A 16,342-nucleotide genomic window follows, 5' to 3' on the forward strand; every position below is an offset into this window, starting at 1 on the left:
TTCTCTCTCTCTCTCTCTCTCTCTCTCTCTCTCTCTCTCTCTCTCTCTCTCTCTCTCTCTCTCTCTCTCTCTCTCTCTCTCTCTCTCTCTCAAACAACAACAACAACAAAAATTGCAAAACAGCTTAGTCCAACACACCCAAGGCACTTTGCTTTTAGAATCTGTCCAGTAAATTCACAGCTGGAGAAAATGTCTCCATGTCAAAGTCAAAGAACTGAGTTCCACTAAAGTTCTCCTACTTCAAAGTCCCTGTTGTGCAGCCATTCTGAGGCCATTACTGTGTGCACACTCAATTAGTTTTAAGCATCTGACCTCCAGTGACACCAGACTCCTGCTCCAACAGCGTTTCTCTGCTGGCACAGCATTTCTGAGAGTCCCTTGTCAGAACATCTGTCATTTTGACAGTAATCACACCAACCCCTCACCCTCGTCAGTGACCACCCTGCCCAGGCCTAGTTTTCCTAGCTCTGTGATACCTTATCTGGGAGTCCTATGAGGTAAGAGGACTCAAAGGAAAAAAAAAAAATTACAGGATTCCACAGCACTGCAGATGTGACATCACCCTTCGCCAGATCAGCTCAGAGCACTGGGGTCTGGATTCTTATTTGTTAAAACTAGAAGCCCTGCTCTAAGGCAAGGCAAGGACTCCATGTGACCACAGGCCACATGCAGTCCCCGACTCACTTACAAGGAAACAAAGGCCAGTTTGAAGGGTATTATCCTACTAGAGGAACTGAAATCGTGTTGTTACAGAGACATAAGAGTCCAGGTAAGCATTCTTACAAGGCTCTTGAAGAAGGTTCATGAGAGGGAAAACACGCTCTCCCAGTACACATAACAATTCCTCACTAACTGTATGACACTAGGGCCCCAGTTGTGGAGTTGGGGCTTGGAGTGGGGGCGCAAATAAACCAGACTAACAGTGTAGAGTTCCTAAAACTCAGAGACTCTTCCCAGGAGACCTATTCTGAGGCTTTCTACAGACTCTCAACATCTCCTAGGACCAGAGAATACACAGAAGGAACTGGATGCCACGGCCAATCCTTAGGTACTCATATCCTTTCTCTGTGATTGACAGCAGCAGAGTGGTCAGGACCCAGAATTATGATTCCCGTCATATTGCCTGGGAAAAATAACGAAGCCTTCTCCGACAAAAGCCATTAGTGATATCACCAAGTGACTCTGGGAGTCTGATCATTAAATTTATTCTAAATGCAATAGAGGGGAATGACATTAGCTCAAATTCTGAAGGGTCCAGATATAGCCATGATGCTTTGTAGCCATCTACTGAGTCCAACGTAGCTGTATGATTTCATATCCCTCGGTTTCCATCTCCGACATCGAAGTTCATATGCCTCTCAATTCTGTTTGAGTCTTCTCTAATGCTCCAAGCCTCAAGGGGTCTGTGAATAGGATTGAATTTTAGAATAGTCTTCCATAAAATATTTTAAGCCAAAAGCAAAATTTTAAAAGGGCCAGAAAAACAGAAGAACCAAAGCACACCATGGTCCAAAACCTACAAAAAAAAGTGTTTTAAGGTATGGAATGGGGGTTTTCATTGAATAAATGAGGTAGATGCTTCTCCAAACCCACGAGATCTATCTCTCTACTCGGCGTTATACTAACCAAGCCAGAGTTTATAGCTCCTGTCTGTCTGTCTGAGAAGAAAGTTTACTCTTTGTCTAAATAACCCATTCAAAAAGCCCCCATCATGTCTGTGTCCTGGCTGTGTACATAACTAAGATTTCCTAGCTGGGACTGGGGAGATGCACAGATGGTAAAGTGCTCGCTACACACACACACACACAGATACACACACACACACACACACACACACACACACAGGTACACACACACAGATACACACATGCACACACACGCACACGCACACGCACACACACACACACAAAGATACACACACACAGGTACACACACACGCACGCACACGCGCACACACACGCACACGCACACACACGCACACGCATACACACAGATACACACACAGATACACACACACACACAGGTACACACACACGCACGCACACACACGCACACGCGCACGCGCACGCGCACAGATGCACACACACACAGGTACACACACGCACGCACACGCACACGCACACGCACACACACACAGGTACACACACACGCACGTACACGCACACGCACACACACACACAGGTACACACACACGCACACGCACACACACAGATACACACACAGATACACACACACAGGTACACACACACACGCACGCGCACACACACACGTACACGCGCGCACACACACACACACACACACACACACGAGGACCTGAGTTCTATCCCCAGCGCCTATGAAAAAGAAGCCAAGCATTATGGCATGTGCTGGCAAAATACAGGCAGAGCCTGAGGCTCCCTGGCCAGCCCGTCTAACCATAGCAATGAGCCCCAAGTCCTTTGTCCTGAGAAATGACATTGGGTCTGACCTCAGGCTTGCATGACACGGTCATGCCCACGTATTCATGCACACATGCACATCAACTTTTGAAAAGATTTTTTTAACAAGAACCTTTTTTCTACACTCCTAATTATAGAATCAGTAAAGTGATGAGAACACAATAACGCAGCTTTGCAAAGATTTTATGTAAATTTCTCATTTCCCTGTAATCTTTTTTCTGTTGCCCCTGTGTGGCTTCTTGAAATCCACTTCCCTTTGGTTACTATTTGCAGCTTTCAGTAATGGCTTCCTCCACTTTTACCCTCCTCACAGTTGGCCAGTATTACACATTCTCAGTCATTGCTTTCCCCTGAGATGCTGCTCAATCATGGCAGCTTTCTCCACTGCAATTCACAGACACCTCCACGACGTCCTTGCTTAGTACAGGCTTGTATCTAACACCTGGCACCACACTTAGCACATAGTAGGTCCTCTGTCTCACTTTTGTGAATTACTCAAAAAAGGTGAGAGGATGTAACTAATTGAATTGTAACTAATACCTAATTGAATTGTAACTAATAACTAATTGAATTGTAACTAATACCTAATTAAATTGTAACAAATAACTAATTGAATTGTAACAAATACCTAATTGAATTATAACTAATAACTAATTGAATTGTAACTAACTGAATTGAGACCATTCAAGCAAGCTCCTGGATTTAACCTTAAACACAGTCTTCACTGACAGTCACTGATGGTCACTTAGGTATTCTCATAAGATACCCATGTGGAGCAACTCCGTCCATTCTTCATCATTACTAAAAAATGGGTACTGCTCCTGGGAATGGCTGGTGGCATTATCTCTGAATGTAAGTGACAATATATTTTCTTGGTGTTGAAATATCTATTATCCAAGCATTGCCATGGCTGTCTAAACATTTACACTCAATCGCTGGTGTGTGCTCGCCCATCTCCAATTGCATTCTACAATAGAAAAGAAAAGGCACTTCGTTTGGTTTGTTTTTTTAAAATCTCCCCTCTTTCTGAGGTGAAGAATTTGTCTCTGTCACAGAAATAAGATGGTGTGAAACCAAAAGAGACTTTTTAAATTCCTATTTTCTGAGATAAGCAGAATTTCTATATTGTTCTCCCTCAGAGAAATGTCTCAAACTTTCTTCAAAAAAATTTGATGGTGTTTTTTTTTGGGGGGGGTGTTTTTGTTGTTGTTGTTGTTGTTTCAAAAATAGCAATTGGTTCTATGTTTGCCATCTTGGTATGGAGGTGCAACAGCTGGCAGTCTCTACACCTGGATTATGTTCTATAAATGGCCGACAGTGGTACATCCAGGTAAAAAATGAGAATAGAAATCCAGGACCCCATCCCTGAGCTACTCCACTGACTATGAGCTACTCTGCTGGCTCTGAACTACTCTGCTGGCTCTGAGCTACTCTACTGACTCTGAGCTACTCCACTGGCTCTGAGCTACTCCACTGGCTCTGAGCTACTCTGCTGCTTAGTGCTTTAACAAAATCCCCAACTGATTGGGACACGTGTCCTATTTTGAGCAGCATTCCTGCAGCACCACCAGTGAGAAGCTCAGTTTCCTCCTCAAATTCTGTTGGGAATCTATTATATATAAAGGGAAGTATGTTCCATTCAGATCACGAGTCAGAACATTTTTAACTAAACTTTAAGGGGCTTTTAGCTGAAATTAAACTATAAATTATTTGAGGATACCAGGATCTATTTTAAAGAAATGGCATGTTTGGTCAAAGAAGTATGAATAACTTTATATCTGTACATATCTATACATGTATATGTGTACACATATTTGTATATATGTATAGATATAAAATTATATCCTCAAATAATTCAAATAGCAACTTCTCCACACTTAGAATTCTAATTTCAGTGTCCAAATGCTGAATTATTCCCCTTGGCTCCTGCTTCAAAATAGACTCTCATAACCTTCAAGAGCCAACATAGATTCAATTCTGAGTCTGATATAATTAGATTTTAATTACACATGGTATATATAGTTCATTCCCCCTAGATCCTAAGAGAATCTATCCTTTGTTTAGCTCCACTGATCCAAGAGAAAGAGAGAATCTCCCACCAGACCTCCATCCCATGAACTTGGTCTAGACCTTCCTCCAGCCATAGCTCCTGTGTGTCTAAGTTTCTGAACAAAGACTACTAGTAAGAGGTCAAGAGCTCTACAATCAGGAGTGGCTTAGTGCTACGTGACATTCAGGCTTCCTCCTGACATGGGTGTTGATTGTACTTCTTATCCTTCCTGGTTGGGGATGGTCCAATCAGTTCTGAATGGTCCAATCAGTTCTGACTTTTCAACTCCTTTGTCCCACTGTTGCAAGATCTAGTCTCAATCTAGAGGTTAAGAACAAATATACTCACATTGAGACACAGGATGATTTTTATTCTGTATCTTGGTTTCTTAAGTTTAAAAGGAAAGAGAGAGAGAGAGAGAGAGAGAGAGAGAGAGAGAGAGAGAGAGAGAGAGAGAAAGAGAAAGAGAAGGAAGCAAAGAAACAAAAAACAAAAAGAGAAACATGTTGGGGGAGGGGGAGCTAGGTTGGCCAGCAAATTAACTGAGACTAAAAGCAACTGAGCGGAGTCTGAAGTCAATGTTGCACTGTTTCTTCCTTTCTGCCTTCATCTGGCCAGTTCTGGTGACAGCTGGTACACTGGTCACAATCCTGAAGTGAAGAAGACATGTGAGAAAACAGAGACTGAAAAGTGCTACTTCAAACCTCCGAAGGAAGCTTTGAGCTTTTTCTCACAAGGCAGCAGAGGCCACCCAGGGCCAACACAGTCTCTGTGCTTCCAAATGCAAATTGTTCTTGGCTTACAGTGGGGTGATGTCCCAGTCAGCCCACAGAAGTCAGGTCTCCTGAATACACCTAACCTCTGACCACAACAGATGAGCTACACAGAACACTGACATCTTCGAGCTGCTGTCAATGTGACTGAATTTCACATACAGCACACTTGGCTTGACTATCTGTTATCTTGAAATACAAGCATCACGGAGCTTCTGTGGCTCTCTAGCATTAGATGTTATAAAATGTGCGCTGTGGAGTAACATTTTAAATATATATATTCTATTCATTTCAGAGGCTACCTAGCTCTCCATTCCATGATGATTCCATGATGATTCCATGACTGATGACATGTCTGTTCTAACATGACTTGATGTAAGAGTTCCCCACTTACATTCTTGCTTCTCTGTAGGATTTTACCTGCGGTGCAAACAGTATGGCAGCCTACTTCACGCTCTCCACTCTGATCTATATATGATATGTAGGCCAGTGAACCGACCCACAGGCTTCTCCTAGTGAAGATCTCCTGAGCAGGAAACAACTCCACACAGACAGAGCCGGATGAATGTGCCTGGTTACAAGGTTAAATTCCATCATGGGGGTTCTCTTAACTTGTTTATTTTAATTTTTCCAAGGCAGAAGTAAGTCTTCTTGAAAGACTGATGTATCTTTTAACCCTCTGTAAATATAATATAGGAGTATTTATATTTCTGTAAACAAATAAATTACATTAAGTATCAGTACTGTTAATTGCTTAACCACTCCAGTAAATATGGAATGTCCAGAGCACCAAGAAAGACATCAAGGCACACAAGCTGGAGTCCTGAATCTCAGAAAGCAACTGGAACCCTAGGTTAGTATTCAGATTAGGTTTGGGGCATGTTGCTGTTGTTGTTGTTGTTGTTATTGTTGTTGTTGTTACGTTGTTTTGTTACCTTGACACAAAGCTATTTTTATTTGGGAAGAAGGAACTCGATTGACAGGATGGCTCCATCAGACTGACATGTAGGCAAGTCTATGGTGTATTCTTTTGGTTACTAATTAATGTGAGAAGGTCCAGAAAATGGTGGGGGATTATAACATCTAGTGATAGGAGGTCATAGGAGCATCCTGTGTGTGGTGCTAAGTCCTAAGATTGTACAAGAAATAAAACTGATCAGGCCATAGGGAATAAGCCAGTAAGCACCAGTGCTCCTCCATGGGCTCCGCCTCAGTTCCTGCCTCCAGGTTCCTGCTTGAGTTCCTGTCCTGATGTCCCTTCACAATGAGTCCTAAGCTGTGTGGTGCTATAAACTCTTCTCTTGGTTGCTTTTGGTTGCAGGCTTTATAACACTCAGACTAAGAAAGGACCAAACCCCTTTCACGAAGACTAAGTAGCATGCACAACGGCAAGTCCACATTTCCACCCCAAACCCAGACGTTTCTTTTTCCACTTAGGACCTAGCCGACAAGTAAGGACATTGGAAAATAGATGTCGCACGTGTGTACAATACACATAATAGATTTCCTTGGTCATGACAGATGTGTGTGTTCATGGTTGGATTGAGCTATAGCCACCTGTTTTACAAATTCACCATAACTCAGGACTCACAAGCACGAAGCCAGGACAAGAGAGTTAGGGGGAAATTCAGCAAAATAGGGTGCAAACGTGGGCCAGCTGACACCAGGAGCCACACATGTGAGATTGGATCATCCTCATCAATCAGTAAGTCCTGAACTGTATCTGCATTTCAGACCCAGACAGCAGTTACACATGATCAGACTCAGTGAACAAGGAGCATGACGATGAAGTAAAATTTAAGGGCTAAACTTTGGGTGCTTGAAACAACAACAGCTTTTTATAAACCAAAACCATGGGTACTTCATGGTTACCATTTCCCAAGTTCTCTTGAGTGCCATGAGATTTGTCCATATTCTGTTACCTCCACGATATAAAGCTGAGATTCAGAGAGGTTAAGGCATTTTCTCAAAGTCACACAGCAATAGCTTATTGATCCAGGATACAAATCTTTAATAGTCCAGGGTGTCTCAGACCTCTTTATTGATCCAAGAGTCAGCTTTATTGATCCAAGAGTCACCTTCCCAAAGTTTAGTCAACAATGGTATTCTTCTCTCTTCTGGCTTCATAAAATGAATAGCAACTGATTTAGGTTTATAAGCTAGAATTATCAGTGTGCTTGCTTTAGATATTGCCTTGAGGAATAATTAGATATCTAGGTCACTACTGTTTTTAATTTGTACCTACCATATGGCCCAGTGCCCTATGAAGGGACATGTAATCAAGTCTTTCAGCTTACTGCTGAGTTTCCAGATCCCTGAACTCGGAGACTGTGGGGAGAAAAAGAGAGTTTCACATTTGAACCCCTAGAGGTCAGCGGGGTTGCAAAGAGAAAAAGTGTCTCGGAGCACAAAGAGAAGCTCAATCATAGAAGCACAGTTGCTGGGCACGAGAACAGACCTCTGAGATTTCTTCTAGAAAAGGAGCTCACGGGAAGAGTTGGGGAAGGAAAGAAAGCTCTTGGGTCTACCCAGCAGTGTCCCTGGAGGAAAGAACAAGGCCGGATCCCTGGGGCCACAGCCATCATCCCTTAGTGATGAGGAGGGACAGAACCAAGAAGGAGGGGAAAACTCCAGAAACCCAAGTAGGTAACTTTTTAATGCAGTACTTGAAAAAAAATCAATATCCAATAAGAAGCAAAATCTAACTTATTATTAGGTTTCCCTTTTATGTCAGGATCTAATGCAGGTTTGTAGAAACAGTTAAGACATACTGCCATAGAGATGATTTGATAAATCAGTTTTAAACTATAACTTTCAGTAAACAGAGGCAGCAATCAACAACTTCCTAAATTCTTGCTAAGTCTAGAGGGAAATGCAGCACAAAAGTCATTATCTATTGTTAACTCTGCTCAAATTATTTCCAGGGAGAGCACAGCCTAAGAAAACAGCTTAAGCAAGCTATGGGATCTCAGAGTCCATTCACAGTCGGTTTTAGCCTGAGGCTGACTTGAGCCAGCAGAATTTGAGTGGAAGAATGGCAGCTGTAGCCTGAGCCTTCAGAGACATCAAATGCTTTCACCCACTGTGCCTGCAGTTCGACCATGCATCATCACGAGGATATAAGGCCCTAGGTTCCTTCCTGGGTGAAACTCCTATGAACCCAACCAAGATAAACTAATCCCTTGGCCAGAGTCCATCCATATTAATGACACTGGCACCATCAGGGTTTCTGGCCACTCTCAGAGGTTCCCAGCAGACAGTAAGCTTTTGCTTGTGTGGAGAGCCTTTTGGGGTGCCTCTCGGCAGGAATCTGGCATTCGCCATGACAAAGAAGTAAGTTCAGGTAGGAATCTGACATTAGAGCATGACAAAGAAATAAGTTCAGGCAGGGACCTGACATTGGCCAAGGACAAGGAAGTCAGAATCTGGTTTTAGGGTAGAACAAAGAAGTAGGCTCAGATATCTTGATCATCCTTAGAAACAGCTATCACCGGAGTGATCATGGGGCTGTGTGTTTATTGTCTTGCTTGTTCCTTCACTATTGTCCTTTTAGTTCCTTGTTGTTTTGATCACCCTTAATACTTGCATGTAATTAAAATGGTATAAAAAGCAGATTGGGAAAATTAAATTTGCCTTCAGTCTCAGAGTTGACTGGGGTCATGCTACAATGTTGTCTAACTATCTTTTTTCTTTTTAATTCTCATTCCTGCGCTGGAGAACCTGTTGACTGACTCAGCAGGCTTAGTCATGCTTGTGAGATTCTGTGACAGTTTTTTGTTTTGTTTTGTTTTGTCTATTTTTTTAAGATTTATTTATTTCATGTAGGTGAGTACACTGTCGCTGTCTTCAGACACACCAGAAGAGGACATCAGATCCCCATTAAAGATGGTTGTGAGCCACCATGTGGTTGCTCGGAATTGAACTCAGGACCTCTAGAAGAGTAGTCAGTGCTCTTAACCACTGAGCCATCTCTCCAGCCCCCTCCCTCTGTGACTGTCTTATTACACAGCAGTAACTGGCTAATACATTACCCATGAGCCAAAACAATATGTGCTCGATCAGTGACTCTCAAACCTATAAGTAGCATAGGATTTCCAAAATCATGGGTGGGAGGCAGGGAGGTTGAGGCAAAAGCATAGCAGGTTCAAAGCCAGCCTAAACTATTGAATGAAATTGTCTCAAAAAAATGAATGAATGAATAAATAAATAAATAAATAAATAAATAAATAAATAGTTTTCCGGTCAGTGTTTTGAAGTACTAACACTGTGGCTCAGCAGTTATGAGCACCCACTGCTCTTACAAAGGACCTGAGTTCAGTCTCAGCACCCACAGGGAGTGAAGGAAACGAAATTTAAGATGAAATTTAAGGCCTGTGATTCATGTAACTTATGTCAAATAGTCCAAAGAAAAAGTTGTTTGTGAGCTTAGAAGCCTGAGGCTGAGAACATAGTGGAACAAGCCTGGGCATGTCTGGGCAGGCCCGTTGTTAAAATATTCCTGGGGCTGACTGGCCATAAAGATAAAAGAAGAATGCAGTAACCTTGACCAGGTGTGAAGAAGCAAAGGGTTACACTCAAACTTCTGCATATGAGGATTTTGGTGGGATCGCAAGTCAGAGCAGATTTGTCAACAAGACGACACAGACAGGAGACAAAGTGCTGGACATACAACTGTTGGAGAGGGCAGGGCTGAGGAAGAGGGTGAACAGGAAATCAAGACTGGCTAGACATGTGCAGAGGATTCCAGTGCCCCTGGAACACAAGGGGCATGTGGGCAGTCTTGGCTCTGGAACCATGGGGCATGTGGGCAATCTTGGCCCTGGAACCATGGGGCATGTGGGCAGTCTTAGCCCTGGAACCATGGGACATGTGTGCAGTCCTGACCCTGGAACCATGAGACATGTGTGCAGTCCTGGCCCTGGAACCATGGGACATGTGTGCAGTCTTGGTCCTGGAACCATGGGACACATGTGCAATCTTGGCTCTGGAACCATGTGACATTGTGCAGTCTTGGCCCTGGAACCATGAGGCATATGTGCAGTCTTGGCCCTGGAATCATGGGGCATGTGTGCAGTCTTGGCCCTGAAACCANTGTGCAGTCTTGGCCCTGGAATCATGGGGCATGTGTGCAGTCTTGGCCCTGAAACCATGGGACACATGTGCAATCTTGGCTCTGGAGTCATGGAACATGTGTACAATCTTGGCCCTGGAACCATGGGACATGTGTGCAGTCCTGGCCCATACAGATGTACATGACCATACTTTAAGTTTTACTAAATCTTACAGAAAGTCTGCACCTATGTGGGAGTTTGAGAGGAGTCATGAGAAAGTTCAGAAACAGTATGTGAAAACAGCCTGTGGTATATATCCACCCCTCTGGGGACTCAGCAATAAGCTCAGGCGCATTCAAGTTGAGATGGGACACAAAACAGTAAAAGTCCATACATTGTAATAGTAAAACTTCACATTTTAGTACCTGAGAGTCAAGACACCATAAATTCTGATTTAATCTAGGATAGAGCTCAGGCATGTATATTTTCAAAAATCAATGAGGTGGTTCCAAATGAACATACAGCCACTCTAAATTGTCCCCAGCTCAAGGACTGGCAAGTGGCCTGGCATAAGACAGTGTGGTACAGCTATAGTGCTCGAACCGTTAATGTGCATTTTAGAACCTCTATATGGAAAGCCTCCTCCAGACATGACTTACATCTACGAAAGCCAATGCAGAATATCACTGTGGTACTGCTTTGTCCATTTTCCAAGAGAAAAATGAAACAGATAATCATATCACTTACTGTTTCAGCTACCCTTTTAGATCTTCCAAATTGAAAGTAATTTAATACAGAGAAGACGATGACTATAAAACTCTGAGAGTGGTAAGAGAACAGAGCTTGGCAAAGCTCGTCTCACTCTCCAACTTGCCTTTGACTTAAAGAGGATCCAGAAATTGCCATAACTCACTGGCACTCGTGGATGCTAACATGTGGAGACAGGCACAATGATATGCAGGGGAAACCTAGAATATCCTGAAGATACTGGCTCATCCGAGCTGCTGAGCACCGTTCTATACACTGGATGTCTGCAATTATTTTCATGGTTCTGGGGCTCAGTTGAATTCTTTACAAGGGAACTCTTCATACATGTGCAACTACTATCTTTTCTTGGCACATATGTGCAGAAGAAAAGCACATATATGCAGAAGAGCAACATATACATGCAGAAGGACAGCACACACATGCAGAACAGCACATACATGCAGAAAACAGCACATACATGGAGAAGAACAGTACATACATGCAGAAGAACAACACAAACATGCATAAGAATGGCACATACATGCAGAAAAACAGCACACACATGCAAAAGGATAGCACATACATGCAGAAGGACAACACATACATGCAGAACATCACATACATGCAGAAGGACAGTACATACATGTAGAAGGACAGAACAAACATGCAGAAGGACAGCACACACATGCAGAAGGGCAGCACACACATGCAGAAGGACAGCATACACATGCAGAAGGACAGAGCATACTTGTAGAACAGCACATACATGCAGAACAGCACATACATGCAGAAGGATAGCACATACATTCAGAACAGCACATATATGCAGAAGGACAGAACATACCTGCAGAAGAATAACTCATACATGCAGAAGGACAGCACACACATGCAGAAGGACAGAACATACTTGCAGAACAGCACATACATGCAGAAGGACAAAACATACATGCAGAAGGACAGAACATACTTGCAGAACAGCACATACATGCAGAAGGACAGCACATACATGGAGAAGGACAGTATATACATGCAGAAGGATAGAACATACATGCAGAAGGACAGTATATACATGCAGAACAGCACATACATGCAGAACGACAGCACATATATGCAAAAGGAAAGCAAGCTTTCTTAAGTCTTTGTTTCCCTTATTGAAAATACTTTTTCATACAACATAGACTGATTACACTTTCCCTCCCTACTCCTCCTCCCAGTCCCTCCCCACCTCCCCTCTCACCCAGATCCACACCCTCTCTGTCCCTAGTTAGAAGACAAACAGGCACCCAAGGAATACAAATAAAATGAGACAAAACAAAGACAAATTGGGATAGGACAAAATAAAGAAACAGAAAAAAACTAAAGAAAAAAGCATAAGAAACATATATAGAGACAGAGAGACACACACAGAAATCCCATAAAAGAACAAAACTGGAAGCCATGAAATATACACAAAGGACATACAAAGTAAAAGTAAATTAATTAATTTTAAAAAGTGTTCTAGATCAACATTATGATACAAGGAACCTCCAAAAATGCTGTTGACTTTGAGCTGGCCACACCCGACACTGCTGGACATACCCCTGCCCTTAAGACTGGTTGTTTCTCCAGTGAGACTACCTTGTAGAAAACTAAGTTTTCATTGGCAAGTGATTACCAACTGTAGATAGCTTCCAGGTTAGGGATAGAGCAAGATGTCCACCTCTCCTTTAAGCTCTAGGACCCCACCTGGTGCGGACTCACACAGGTTCCGTGCATGCTGCCTGAGTCTCTGTGAGTTCATGTGTGCCAGCCCTGGTGTCTCTCGACAGCCTTGAATCTTTGGTGTCCTCCATCCTCTCTGGCTCTAACATTCTACCTGCCTCCTCTTCCAAAGAGTTCCCTGGTCCCTGGCAACTGAGATTTGATAGAAGCATCCCTTTTAGGACTGAGTGTTCAAAGGTCTCTCACTCTCTGCCTATGCTCTGGCTGTGCGTCTCTATTTGTTCTCTACTGCTGGAAACAGTTGAGCAAGGCACAAATCTATGAGTATAGCAGAATGTCCTTAGGAGTCATTTTACTGCTTCATTCCTTTAGTAGAATAACAACAGTGTTTGTTTTTTCCTAAGTCCCTGGACTATCTAGTCGCAGATTTTTGGGTACCCAAGCAGTGTTGGGTTATGAGTTCCATCTCGTGGAGCGGGCCTTAATTCAAACCAGACATTGGTTGGTTACTCTCACAAGCTTTGTGCCACCACGGCCCCAGTACATCTTTCAGGGAGGACAGCACTGTAGATGGAAGAGTTTGTGACTGGGTGGTGTTTACCTTTCCCCTCTGGGAGGGAGGCGAGTACCTTTCTAGTACCATGAACAGCCGCCAGCTTAATTTCTCCTTTCCTCTGCTGCTTGTTGTAAAGGCACTAGTTTCATCACGAGACCACGATCCTCATGTCTTGTCACCCAAATCTCCATCTCTAAATGCCATCACAACCAGAAGTCAGAACTTCAATATGTGAGTTGAAGCTAGCTTCCAAATACAAGATTTGTGGTGCCAGCTTCCCTTTCCCTTCCATATTGGTAAGAAGTGCTTCCTGTTCCCAGAATCTGACCCAGAAGGATTCTTACAACATGGCTTTCCAAGTTCAAATATTGCAGTAAAGGAGAGAGTAATCCAGTCAAATGGCAGCATTCCATCACAAGACAGCCCTTAAAAAGAGCAGAATGTTTTGGTGCAAATCAAGGTGGATATTAGGTGTAAATAAAGCTACAAGCAAGCCCTTCATCCATCCACCCCACCCAGTGCTGTTCACTACCTCACAGCTGAACACAGGGGCAACTTATTAGTCCATTTACTTCAACATCCTCATGGATACAATATGTATAACAGCCTTGTTGTGGAGAACAAATGTGTTGTATATACGAAGTACTTAAGAAATCCATATGGCATAGAGCTAGACATAACAGATATATGTAAGAATCATGTAGATGAGGCAATTCTGGAATTTGAGTGCAGCAGGTCAGTCTGCTGCTGCCTGTATTCAAATGTTAAATTCTGCCCCCCATCCACACACACACAGATCTGTTTTCTCTAAGATGAGCAGATCCTTACATATACCAGCTTTTACTGTATAAACCTTGCCCTCCAAGTTATCCACGATTGATTAATAAAGATGCCTACAGTCTGTAACTGGGCAGAAGAGAGGTATGCAGGGCTTTGGTTTCCGGGCTTGGAGTCTGAGGCAGGGACCGAGAAGAAGAGAAGAAGGAAGAAGTAGTCTCCGTGGGGTAGGCAGACTGTGAGCTCATGGCCGTGAGGGTGGGCCTGTTGGAGTAGGAGCAGCTCAGGTGGAACATGGCATACCTTGGGATTATTGACAAAGAAGTAAACAAAATAGCATAGAGGGTTAAGATCTACCCAGCTCTAGTGCTTTAAGGGTTACTATAAATATATTATTTGGTAGCTATATGATCAAAGGTGAGGTAGAAATACCCAAATAATACCACAACATCTGAGGAAATGTTTTTCTGAGTGGTATGGTCTGAATATTCTTGACTTCCTCAAATTCATCTTCTGACCCTAAGCCCTAACGTGATGATAGTTGGATACGGTACCACTGAGAGGCAACGAGGCTAAGATTAGATCATGGGAATGAGGATGGGGTCTTCCGGCTGAGCCTTCTGGGAAGGAGCGGGAACTGGAGGAGAAGGAGGAAGAGGAGAAAAGGAGCAGATAAAGCAAGGTTTTCACATACACACCCCAAAAATCCCCCGAGGGAACACAGAAAGATGGTGGCATAGGAGGGCTCTAAACAGCAAATGTGAAATCACCTTCAAAGGAATCCCCAGAGTCCAGATCTGTGAGAAAAAAAATTCTAATGCCTTCTGCCATCAGCTTCTGGTGTTTTGTTATAGCAGCTAGAACACACGAAGACAGGAATAACGAGGCTGCCCACAGACAAAATTAAGCAAGTATGAAACAAAAAGATCCTAGAATAGTTCTGTGTGTGTCAGCTGGCACGCCAAGCGGAGGGTCCTTCTCAAAATCTCCATAATCACCGGTGCTGAACATTCTAGAACGTTACTTAGAGACAACTAGAGATCTTGTTTACAATCTAGTCTCTCTTGTCCTGTAATTCCTAGTTCCTGCCAGACATTTGATGACATTTGAGAATAACAAGTTTGAAGGAGAGTTATTAAAGTTAATTAAAGTTAATTGTCTGGCAAAATAGTGAGTAAATAAATAATTGCTATTAAATATCCAACAACTATACCTTGCCTGGAGATGTACATTCGTTTTTGTTTGTTTTGATTTTTCCTATCAGCATTTACCGTGGCCCTGTTCCATCCTGTGTGATTGGACATGCTGTGTACTGCACACATACATGGTTAATATCACCAGCCACACAGCAGAGTAGCCTGGTTCTCGACCAGTGGTTCTCAGACTTCCACAGGCAGAACCACTGCTCTAGACAGAAGCCTGATTTGGTCAAACCTTCACTCATCTCCATTATTCAAGGATCAGTCTCCCAAAAAGTGACCCATAGATAACTATCCCACCTTCCAGTCTCCCTAAAGCTTCAGAACTGCTGGTTATCCCATCCTTACATCTTAAATACCCACTCCCATCTCACAGATGCGTGGCAGGGATGACTTCCTGATAGACAAGCAGCTTGTGGGCCACACCAAGCTCACACACTTGCTCTTTCCTTCGTGAAACTCTTCAAAATGTGTTGGGTAATGTGGTCATTTTTCACTGGCCCCTGAAAGCTCTGATATTTCCAATGCTTACGGAAAATTCAAAACTCAGGTTCATTAAACTAGACCTAGATATTAGATTGCTTGTATACAAATTGCCAGCTGTGATGCATATATTAAACCAGAACCCTATAAACACTTCCATGATGCCTCTAAATCCTGATATTTTTAAATAGGCAGACTCTTAACCCCCACATACTACAGGTTCTGTCTTTGTATTCCATAGTGATCATTATGTTAAATTGTCACAGGTCATTCAATGACTTTGAGGCATGCCAAGATTTTCTCATTAGCAGGAAAACCAAGATTATATCCCTTATATATCCCTTAATACACAGCAACTTCACTCTGGACTCCTATACAAATACCTTTCCCAGGAGCCTAAAGAAAGGCTTTTAAGAAAAAAACATGAAAGAAACAACTTTTGAAAGCCAGAGACCTTTTTTGTCGGATGATACTGATAGCTAAGATTAAGAGGTAGGAGCTTTTGAGTTCTCCTCCTCTCCCTCTTCCTCCCCCTCCTTCTCTCTTCCTCTTCCTCCTCCTCCTCCT

At 43.0% G+C, this 16,342-nt stretch overlaps 1 pseudogene; it reads right to left on the reverse strand.

Moving 5' to 3' along the window:
• The window catches only part of LOC110329463, a 1,006-nt pseudogene extending 609 nt beyond the window's left edge, over window positions 1-397 (reverse strand).
• Window positions 398-16,342: the final 15,945 nt, after the last annotated feature.

This window comes from Mus pahari, chromosome 12, assembly GCF_900095145.1.
Source record: "Mus pahari chromosome 12, PAHARI_EIJ_v1.1, whole genome shotgun sequence".
Taxonomy (NCBI): domain Eukaryota; kingdom Metazoa; phylum Chordata; class Mammalia; order Rodentia; family Muridae; genus Mus; species Mus pahari.